Source organism: Manduca sexta, unplaced genomic scaffold (assembly GCF_014839805.1).
Source record: "Manduca sexta isolate Smith_Timp_Sample1 unplaced genomic scaffold, JHU_Msex_v1.0 HiC_scaffold_222, whole genome shotgun sequence".
Taxonomy (NCBI): Eukaryota; Metazoa; Arthropoda; class Insecta; order Lepidoptera; family Sphingidae; genus Manduca; species Manduca sexta.
Window position 1 is genome coordinate 1 of NW_023593162.1, and position 8,367 is coordinate 8,367.

An 8,367-nucleotide genomic window follows, 5' to 3' on the forward strand; every position below is an offset into this window, starting at 1 on the left:
GAAAACAATTATATTCTTATAGTAGCATTATGCGTATTCTAGGCAATTATAGCCATGAATTTGCTTATTATGAAGTAAGTAAGTATTTAATATCGGTAATATTATTATTCCCAAATAGCAAGATGGTTTTACCCGAGTACTGATGTGGGTATGATAAAACGACGTTTATAAATAAATGACTTCGTGGAATTCTATTGTCTGCTAAATTACTGGAATCGGCAGTTGATAACAAGTGCAGTGTTTCAAAAATACCACTTGCAACGAAAGCTCGTCAGCGAGCCGAGGCGACAGTTATCTCGGCCGGCATCCGGTATTTTATAAAATGTTATTGTAATTTAAAATTGTTACCTCACTGCCATTGATTCAGGTGAGACGGGAAAGTAATTGTCCGGCCGATGCTCCGTCCATGGATATGCTTTAGAGAAACAACCGTAGATTCCATAGCACCGTTCCAACTCATAGTCCTCTAAAAAAACAAGCTTATTAGGAATACAATTTATATCCAGAGCAGGATATGATAAAAAAAAATATTAGCTAATGTGGGTAATATATTCAAATTCAAAATAAGAATGACATTAAAAAGTTCGACTTTCATATGTTGTATAAAATTCCACTAACCACTAAAACTGGCTGGAAAGTTAGTGACGTCCGTAGAATTCTGTTTATCCATCAACACCATGATTGTCTGCAGCATCAACGTTGCACTTGTTCTGTTATACATCTTGTGTACAAACACTTTCACACATAAAAATGGCAACTGTGCGAAACGCAGTGCGCGAGTACCGACCGCGTGTGCGTTGTGCCAGAGTATCAATAAGTTTAGCGTAATATGATCTGCGATTGACCCGGACGCTTAACAATGCTGTTGCTAATTGTCGAGTTGACAGTGGAATGTGAAATAAAATGTATGGAACTCGTCTGCCGTTTATATAGAGAGTGAATGCATTGAACATACACTACCTCGCATTGTTACCTAACAGATCCTCATAGCTTCTAGTTCACAGACGTTCCGGGATACGCCGATAACAGGGGTTACAACGTTATCGAAGTTATAAAAACAATTGACGCACGAACAGTCTGGCAGATTGTAATGCAACATGGCCTATAGTAACACGCACCTTCTACACGCCAACACGTGTTTTGTATGTTTATACTGGAGAGAAATTAATCAGGGATTTTCACTGTTATTACGATAGCTGAAAAATCACTGTATTTCCTTTTTATGAAAACAATTATACTTCGTTATAAAGACGGCATATATTCCAAGACGTAAACATAAAAGTTATGAAAGTGAAAAGCACAATAAAAACGATAAAAAACAAGTAGACTACAGTAAACAATCTTGGACTTTGTAGTTTTGATAGTGCCTTCCAATTAACGAAACAAAATTAATGTGTAAACACCGTTTTATCTGCCAATTAATTATTAAATGACGTTAGCATAAAGGATCCGGCACTGCTAAATTTAGAATTGTCATTATAAGTTAAAACAAATTTTTAAGAAACTATAATACCTATTTTTTGGCGCAGTTTGCATAAAGTTTGTTTTTAGTTTACATCCTAAATGAGCAGTTTTTTGAAGAATAATTTATTTAGGAAATCATAAGTATTCTTGTTTCAGTCTTAAAACTTTATTTCATTTTATTACTTGACTCAAGTAAACAAACACACATCACCTCAAAAGTCACAAAAATATATCATGCAAAAACATTATCCACTATAATAGTCATATTCTTTTACAAAACCTCAATTTCAAATAATCCTATAAAAATCATCCACTAATAATGGAGAAGCGTCAAAAAAAATTAAATTATTATCTAACTACATAAATGCATATAAATTCATAATTTTTAACAAAACTAGTCACTAAAAATTAAACTAATGTTACGAATGTACTCTGCGTGACTTGTTCTTGGATGGTGTTGAAGAAAAATTGCAATTGAAAGTCATATCATCAGTGAAGATGTCTGACATAGACATTGTGTCCTTGTTTGAGGGTTGAACAAGAAATCTCTCGAAATCTTCATTAGGTACATTCTCTTTTCCGTCAGTATTGGCTTTTGTAAAATGGAAACTATTGTACTTTTTCACTGAACTGTCAAGCACGGGATAGAACTGCATACTATCAGCAGAATTTTCGTCCTTGAATCCACTATCAACTCTCATCCAATGGACATTAGATATTTCTTTCAATGCACCTTTGGCAGTGTTTAATTGCGACGTATTAGTCACGGTCAATTCTGACGGTTTTATGGCACTTTCATAATAACTAGATGCGTTTGCGTAGAACGTGTTCTCATTGAAACCACTATCAACTCTCTTAAAGCTAGTTGAGCAATCAGCTCCAACCTTAGTCGCGTTGTTGGTCAAATCAAATTTATACGCATTTTCAGTCAAAAACTTGAGATCAACTTTGTTAAAATCTATCTTCTTGTCCTCCAAGCCGAGCGGGTTGTCGCTATTATCTAAACTACTGTCCAATGACATCTGCAATGGGCTCAGTGGCATTGGCACGCGAATTTTGCTGATTTCATGCGAAAGCACATTGCTCTTACATTTCCCCTTAATAGGTGTGTCATCCAATATATTCACAGTCTGAATTTTAGTAGATGATCGTAAATCTGTTAGTCGCTCTTTAGACGAAACAACATCAACGAGATGGTGTATGCTTGTTTCTTCTACAATCGACCATGTCGCTTGGGCGTCTGGTTGCAAACTGGATTCCGAATCTGCTGGTGAAAATTAGGTATGTTAATGGCTGAATAAAAAGTTAGTAGTGCAAATGACAGATTGCCTAAATGAAGTCTTATGCACACTTAAAATGAAAATATATTCAATTGGTTCAATAAATTCTTTGGTATATTTAATAAGCCTTTAAATTAATGATGCATAAACAATTCTACAAATAATAAATATTAACAAAAATTATGGAAATTATTGACTCAAATCGAATTTTTAAATACAATGGGTGAAGTGACTCAAAACCAACCTTGCGATTGATCTTGTGTCGACCCATCAATGCTCATGTCCATGCTGAAATCAAGTTTTTGCACAGACCGACTGCGATGTAGATTCGACAAACTAAGACTGCGTTTCTCTGAAAAAGAGAATGATCCTTTTCTGCTTCTTTGTGGAGACTCTTTTAGAGATGCACTTCTCTTTATCTTGTTCGGTGTTAGCTTACAGAGACATGGACCTTTCTTATTCGCCTTTGGTACAGAGACACAATCAAGACATGTAGCCATTGATTCAGACTCAGGTGAGGTAAAGTTGTTCTTCTAAAACAATATACATATACATTAATATGTTATAAGTGACAATAATAACTAGAAAGCATCTGACGGTAAGTAGTGTGGCATCCATATGGAGTCAGAAATATGGACAGAAGACAAATGACTACCTCTCGCAAGTGTGGCACAATTATGCAGGTCTGCTTATACCTGGTCCTCTTAAAGCTTCTATCTTTTACAAACGTTTATGTGATCCACTATGGTGGACTTTATACATTGTGTATAGTGATTGCTATAACACAGATACAAATATCCTATGAGCATAATTAGTGAAAATTGCTTTACTAACCTCTTCATCACTGGAAGCTGCTTTGGTAACTGGTGAAATTGAAGCAGAGGCCAAAGACGACGACGTAGCCGATCGCTGATCATTCCGTATAGGTGTTCTAAATTCAATAGGACTAAAGCATGGCTCCCCAAAATCCACAACATCCAAAAATCTTGTTACGATAACAAGGCTTTGTAGTAGCAGGTAAACCTTTCTTCAGAGGTGTGCCAAAAGTTCGCTTCATCCCTTTTGCGACTAGATTTTGGCTCTGAAAAATACATCATCTTATAGCAACAAGGTTCTTGATAAAGATACATACTTCCTAATAAGAATGTGCATGTTTTCCTGTATTCACTGATAACAATTTGAGATCAAGGAAATTTGTGATACAGTAATTATATCATAACAAGCATATAGGTGTGATTAAGGAAATATAATATGCAGCAATTGCTATGTTAACCTTCTTATCCAAATCAGTGGATAATACTATTATCTAAACTATGGCCATTGAGGTTCATACTCATTATTAACACAGATCTTGGTTGAAAACATTTGTAGATAAAAATATTACTTTAGATTTTATAATCTAGATCATAATTCTTGTTTATGTTTCCCAGTGAACATTAAATAAAATGCATCTACAAATAAAAAAATACTTGTTCATGTTAAAATGCTTACCAGGTCAGGACTAAATGCCACTGGTGTGTGAGATTCATAGCTAGATGGGGGTCTCTGTTCCACATGTATTTCATCATCAGTTTGCTCTGAATCATAATGGTCCATATCACTGTGTTCCTCAAAGAATAATTTACGACGAAGTGACCCATTCGCTGTGATTTCATATTCACCTGATATGTTTTGATCCTGCAACATAAGTAACTGGACTGTGTTTATTTATGAACAACTCAAAACAATCAATGAATTATATTTATTATCAGGCAGAGCAAGCAAAGGAAGGCTTACTGCCCTGGCATGTGCAAATGCTGATGGGTCAGAATTGCTATATTTACTAGTGATATGGCAAAAATTCCATGTTGCTCCAAAAACGTAGGAATGTTCTGTGTTTTTTTATTATGCACAATCTTGAGCTTTCATGGCTAGCTTTTGTTTCATTAACAAATTATAAGGTTTAGATAATCACTTGGTTTAAGTAACATTTATAAATAATAAAATTATGATAAAATAACTTGGTTTAAAAATACATATATAACATTATAATAACTTCATAAATATATAATTCAATACCTACACAAAATTAGCTACAAATGATGTCTTATTTTCCCTATTCTGCATAAAAACTTTCCTGTTTAAGATGCTTATTTAACTGGTCCCTTCAAAATTGTGTTGAAACAGGTTTTAGGATGTATTGTTCATCATACTCAAAGATCAAAATCCTTTAACACATCTCTGGATGGAGACACAAAAATCAAGGGTATACAGTAATCACAGTCATTTCTGTTAATCAAAATATTTCAATTTGGAATAATACCACATTGAAAATGGAGGAAAAAAGGTTTGTACTTATTGTGCCAGTTCATATGCACTAAAGTTTTTGTTGTCTTTATGCTTTTGTATATAAGTTTATTTATTGTGTATGTATTCATCTATGAATGGTATGTTAAAAAAATATGCAGATACCTGGGTAAAAGTGCAAAAACTTTGTAGTATTTTCTCTACTTCTGGAGGCAGCTCTGGTGGTAGAGTTAATACTGTTTGAGCTGAAACTAAAAAAAAATATATGATCAATTTTGAATTGCATTCTGGAAAATAAAAAAATAAGAAGGTAAATAATATGATTTTAGAATTACTTCAGATGAACAATTATGAATTACTAAACCCTGCCACAAAAATAAAATTACTTTACAATAACAAAACTATAAATATTCCTGTCACAAATTCCATGATATTGATCAATTATACAAATAAATACTGTGTCAGAACTGAGGTCCTAATTTTTACATTACAACTCAATTCCTAACATAACTGAATTATATTAAGATTTAATTTCAAATTAATAATTATCCACAATCTTATTAAAACATTTTGAAGTTTTGGTCTGAAACAAATATGCAAATGTCTAAGTAACTCATTGTTCTTATTCATTTCATAAAAAATTTACTAAACATGATCTTACCTTCTCTAGTTAAAACAACTTCTTCACTAATGATGCTGCTTATTTGGACACAGCTTTGAGGATGTTTGCAACAGTGGTTTTATTTTTTTGGAAGATTCAAGAGGACTAGGCATTACCATTTCTTGGGAGAAAAATCTGTAAAAAAAAGTATAATTTACAGATTATTTACTAATTACAAGATTTTTTAAAGTATTTTACTCAAGATATTTGATGTTTATAGCTGCCATCTTTATAATGAAAAATATAATGCTAAGGTCAATTTATGAAACACAGACAGAGAAATATTAACTAGCATCCATACACATATTGTATAATAGTTGTGCCACTATTTAAAATTAAAATTGCTTACCAAATGACTGAAATATTACAAATTTGTTAGAATGGAATTGGTTTACCAACAACTGGCTTTTGCTTGTTGCTTCACTTATGTGAAAGTTTTCCAGGATAAATGTCCCTATATATTATATTATACCACAATAGAAAGCAGCACTTTGTCCTTCCCGGCATCTCATACTATTTTCATACCTAATTTCCTCGAAAGTAATTAATATTATCCATTAGGTAGTTTTTAGGTTTGTCATATTAAGACAGGCAGACAGATGTGGTGGAGGATTTTGTTTTAATATATATTTTTAGAACTTTTTAAGAGGAACAATTCTGTCATTCTCCATGATTGTTAAGTAACTTTAACTGTTCACGCTTCGCACAGAATGGAATCACTCAAAAGGAATCAATTGTCCCCTTTTTGGAACATTATTCATTGAATCTCCGCTCCTGTTGTACATAGAATGATGTTATATAGCCTTCCTCGATAAATGGGCTATCCAATATTAAAAGAATTATTAAATTCGAAACTGTAGTTCCTGACATTAGCGCGTTCAAACAAACAAAAAGTCTTCAGCATACAATTATAATACAATTATAATAGAATAGAAATTATTATGATATCTATACCATTACTTACTTGTCAGTCGCCTCCTCGGCGATTCTTTCGAGAGCCGGATCTGGAGACGGTTCAAATTGGCTGTTGCACGCTACGATGTCCTCGGGCACTAATGTACATGCTTGGTCTATATCCCAACGGAAAGAACCACTGCTCTTTTCTTGTATATCTTGCACATGCCCGGACTAGTGACAAACGAAACCATAATATAAATAAATCAAAGCACTCACGTCCTAACTGTACATACAAAATACACATAATTTTTTTTGTAACACAAAGTTCTAAACACACCTGCATATTGGTTTGTGAAGTTTATCTATCAAATGTTTGTCGAACGGATTTCGTATTTTTCTATTCGTAGGCGGTGGAGTTGATTTGTGTTTTTCATTTTATCACACATAACGAAATTATCGTTATTTTTGAAGTTTCTTGTGGAGATGCAAAACGGTAAACAGAAAATTGGGATATTTATGGAGCAGTTACGTCTAAACGAAAGAAAATGTAAAATAGATAATTATACTATTGTTATAAAAAGTATCACGTTTAAACATAATCAAATATATCTATCAATTTGATAATTGTCATTTCGACTAGAATCGGACTATTGTTGCCATTTTTTTTTTTCTTCATGGCTTCGCACGTGTAGTGCATTTAGCCAAAGACAAGTTGTTGCAAATATTCATAATATTGGCTTTGCGCAGCTTTGGAGATTGCAATGTTAGGTTTCTTTGCTGACGGTTTTTGCATAGGACAAAGGTAGGGAAACAGTTTGAGATATAAAATTAAGACTGGTAAAGAAATTTAGAAAAGGAGATATCAGGAGGGTTTGAAAGGAAAAAGGAAAAACTATGCCTTACATAAAATAAAAATTAAATAAAAAATACAATTTACAAAAACATAACACTAATGATGGATGAGGATGAAATAATTACAATTTTATATTGTTCTTAATGAAAAATGATGCAATACATTTATACACAGAAAAATTATTTGTACTAAGTAAAGAGAGGATAGAAGATGGAAAAGGAATACAAAGGTCTAGAAGGGAGCAAATCATAGATGTACGGTCAAATTGAGAGCAAGAAAACAGAATATGATTTAAGTCGCCGACATCTGATCCACAAACGCACATAGGGCTGTTTACTATATTGAGTCTGGCGAGGTGAGCAGGGACACAAGTGTGACCAAGCCTAATACGAATAAGAATAGAAGTCTCGACCTTGTCAAACTTAACTCTGAAAACCACGGTTTCGTTGGGATCTGAGGCTGGATGACGGAGTAGTAGCGGCCCTTCATTATGCAACTAGATGACCATGTTTCTTTCCAAGAGTCTCGTAGAAAAATTTCGGCAATGATTGTAAGTCTTGACTGTAGTTTTAAATGGAAATAAGTCACCACTTTGCACCGCATCCTTAGCTAGTTTGTCGACGGTTTCGTTGCCGTGGATTCCAGAATGACTAGGAATCCATACAAAATATAATAAGTATCCCCTCAAAATACATTTGTGCGCCAACTCTCTTATTTGGAGAATAACTGGCAAAATACCGTTATATTTAAAAGGAAATTTAAAGATGGCTTGTAGAGCACTTAGCGAATCGGAAAAGATAACAGCTTTATTTAATTTAAGTAAAAGAACATATTCTATAGCCTTCAGTATTCCAAAACATTCGCCAGTAAAACAGATGATTCCGGAGGAAGCTTAATTTTTTGAACGATCTTGTATTGAGAGTGAA

At 33.5% G+C, this 8,367-nt stretch overlaps 1 pseudogene; it reads right to left on the bottom strand.

Moving 5' to 3' along the window:
- Positions 1-1,571: 1,571 nt before the first annotated feature.
- On the bottom strand, positions 1,572-7,023 carry LOC119192002 (annotated as a pseudogene).
- Between the last annotated feature and the right edge of the window lie 1,344 nt (positions 7,024-8,367).